Source organism: Phytophthora infestans, genomic scaffold (assembly GCF_000142945.1).
Source record: "Phytophthora infestans T30-4 supercont1.22 genomic scaffold, whole genome shotgun sequence".
Taxonomy (NCBI): domain Eukaryota; phylum Oomycota; class Peronosporomycetes; order Peronosporales; family Peronosporaceae; genus Phytophthora; species Phytophthora infestans.
Genome location: NW_003303737.1, coordinates 754,348 through 758,060, shown reverse-complemented (window position 1 = coordinate 758,060; position 3,713 = coordinate 754,348).

Sequence of the window (3,713 nt, the reverse complement as noted above, 5' to 3'; positions counted from 1 at the left end):
GAAGTCACGCGAGACACTCAACAGTTAGCTGAGATGCTGGAGAACGTCGTAGAACGTGCAGCGAGGATTCAAATCGATTCAAGTGTCTGGCCGCGGTGGCCAAGAGGGTCAACGAAGTCACTCTCCTTTTCCTCTTCATCAGGAACCTGAGCCTCGGCAGCTGGAGCTGCAGCCGGATCCGGCGAATCCTCGGTACCCGCTTCAACAGGAGCAGCAGCCAGAGCGGGACGTGGAGTACCCGGTGGCGAGTCAAACAACGAACGCCAGGACGGAATAAGTTCGGTTGAATCAAGAGACGGGTCAACAACCACGCTTCGGTACACATTCACGAAACGCGTACCACGAGGATTGAAGAGCTCCGGATTACGCTGGCACGGGAAGTACGTAGTGTTGTACGGGTGCTGATGCGGCGCATTCATCCATCCAGTACGCCATTGCTGACGAGCGTCGAGAGCCGGAACTTCGGAAAGCCAGTCAGAGGTCCGAGGTGCGAACGACAAGTTTTTAATGGGGTACCACGGCTTCGACGGCTCCAAAAGCAACTCGGGACGAATGAATGACACGCCGGAAGCACTAGATGAAACCGAGTCACGACTCCACGCCATGTACTGCTCACGGTACTTGTTGCGAAGACGATCGGCACGACGGTCGCGCTCACTGAAGAGCTTCTTTAACACAGCTCTCAGTTCCTTCAAGCGTTCCTTGTCGTGGCCAACCTTTTTAGCTTCTTCAGCAAGACCTCGTTCAATACCAGCTAACGGAAGCCAGTGGAGACGCTCCCACAATGCGAACCAGAGGTCACCTTGCTTCCCGCCGTCACCCCGAAGGTTCGCCCAGATCATCTTGAGACGGGTCTCAATTGGAGCACGTTTGGAGATGGGGATGCTTGGCTTGAAGTCAACAGTGTCGAAGAGACAAGCTTGAAGAGGATAGAGCTGCCGAAGTTGCTGGTACGGGTGATCAGGATGCGAGTAATCAAAGAATGCCTGGAGACCCTCCAACGTTGTACGCACGGTCACCTCACTAGCTGGTTGGGGAAGCGTTAAGCTCAAGAGTCGCTCGAAACACTTCTTGGCGCCTGCATCGGTAAACTCCATGTCCACATACGAAAAAAAAAACCACGATGGCAGGCCGGCACCGTAGAACGAGTACCAGACAACACTCGGTGAGGCAACGGCTCAACCGACGGTGCACCACCACGACGCGGCACCGAAGTGTAGGCTGCCGTAATCATGCGTCCAGGTCCAGAATCGAGAGTTCAAATAGGCGGACGAGGAGACACTGGAACAGGAGGAGAAGATGCTGGTGCCGGGGGACTTGCTGGTGGCGAAGGAGGCGGACCGGCAACGATTATTGGGGAAGTCATCATCGGCGAAGGATTTGGCCGAGGTGGAGTCGGAGGACGAGCTGGACCAAGATTGCTTTAATTTCTCTCGGAATCTTCAATATCTTCGTCATCGAGTGCGCTTGAATGATCGGTAGGTGGCGGAACATCATCGCCACCACTGGGAGCATCAGGAGAATCATCCACCGAAAGTTCGTTGTCATCCACGTCATCTCCACGATCGTCATCAGCATGTCCATCGTCATCAATCTCCATCGAAACGTCGGGCGAAGACACGCTTGGTACATCAGCCGTGGGAACAGTCGGAGCCGACTTCGAAGACACGGAAGCTAGTGGAGCAGCTTCAACAGGGGCAGACCCTGCTGTAGAAACCACTCCCGAGACTTCAACTGCCTTGGACGTCGCGGCAGACGCCAAAGCAGACTTGCCTTGTGGGACAGTTTGGTCCGACTCTTCACCTTCGTCACTTGAGCCAAACATGAGCCGCATTTGCTCGGCCTCGCGCAGAGCTTCTTCAGCAGCACGTATGTCGGCTGGAGAAGGCGAAATCGTTGAAGCTGGTGGCTTGGCCACATCGGGTGGACCCTGAGGCGGCGGCAAAGGCGCGTCAGGAGAATCGGGAACATCGTCGTGATCCCCAGGGGTCACATCTTTACCCGAAGGCTCTGTAGCAGTTTCTTGAACCGAAGGGACGCTACTTGGATCAGCAGTCCCCATGTCCACGTCACTCTGGTCGCCACTGGGGTCGACCACGGCGGGAGTCGAGGAAGACGCTGGTGTAGGAGGTGGCGACCATGAACTTGGAGAAGACGGTACAGACTTGGACCGAGTCTTCATATGACGTCGGGGCGACTTAGCAGGAGAACGAGGACGAGATTTCTTGCGCTTCTTCTGAGCCGCCTTCTTCCACGCCTTCGGACCGAACAGCGATCTACGAGCCGACTTTAGAGTTGAACTATCGGCAGGTGGCACATCACCGAGACCGGCAGCTGCCATCGAAGTACTGGCCTTGTCCGTTGGGATTGGAGCCTTGTCTTCGTCAGAGTCGTCCGGCTCGTCGTCGGAATCCTCATCACCTGGTCTAAGACGCTTATGGGACTTCTAATGGGCCACTTGGTGAGCGGCCTTGGCCAAAGCTGCAGGAAGGGCTTGAGGATCGTCCGAAGACGCGGTGGCAGACTGAATGCGACGCAAAGCGACTAACGTCTCCTGATCCAAGTCCAGCGCGTCCAGGTCCAGCTCACCCGCAGTCAGACCTATCACGATGGATTGTGAACGAGCGTTAGTTGCTGAACACACAGTGGAAGGAGCGACATTAAGAGCGTACCTTCAACAGCCAGACGAAGTACCTCGGGATCCATCCCTGCCAGACTCACGTGTGCACGGAGGGTACGATTCGCTTGAAGGAGGCGAGTGTTACGGTCTTGCTGGTTCTCGAGGACCTTGAGCGTGTCGTTATCAACGTACTTGCCTTGGGCAAGCTTTACCAGAAGGAGGTGAAGCTTCCGAGTCTGCTCGGTATTCGCTCCAATAGAAGACTTGTACACCTCGCGTTCGCGAGCCAGCTTCTTTTGCAAAGTGCTGATGAAGACGTCCCGAGCTTGGACCTCACAGTAAAGACGACTCAAATCCTCTGCGTGTCGCTCCATAGTGGCTTGAACACTTGCGAGCATAACATCGTTCTTGGCGTTCGACTCGCGAAGAATCTTGATGTTGTGATGCAAGGCTTCAATCTCAGCGTTGGCAGCCTTGAGGAACGTCTCCGCGTTCTCACGGGCCATGATGTGGGGCGCCACCGAACGTACGGCGGCAGCAGCCTCGGACTGAGCAAACCGCAATTGACGCTCCAAGTCGGCAACTCGCTCTGGTAATGCCGACAGCGCGTCAGGAACAGGCTGTATCGCAGCGAAGACATCATCGAAACCAACGGCAGTCTCAAGGCGACGCTGAGTATGTATGTCGCCGTGGAGAGGAGGCGCAACGCTGATCTGCACTTGGTGACGAGCCATTGCAGTCAAATACGGGATTATCGAGGTCATCATGTGATCGACCGATGCCTCCGTATTTTCAGCCAGCATGGCGCGCAGCGAATCTTCGGTGAGTGGTGGCGGACCACCAGCTGGGGCAGGAGGAGCAGCAGGAGCCATCTCCGTGGGTTCAGCGACGACGGGGAGTGCTGCAGGAGCTACCACAGGGAGTGAAGAGTCCGGGGGCAGCGGGCGCCGGAGTGTCGGTTTGATGACGCTGCTGTCGAAGGAAGTGCAGCAGACTGATGGGCGTTCGAACCTTCGGTCTTGCCCTCCTGAGAAATAAGTCGAGTGACACGAAGGTGATGAGCAAAGGTACCCGATGATTCAGGAAAAGGATG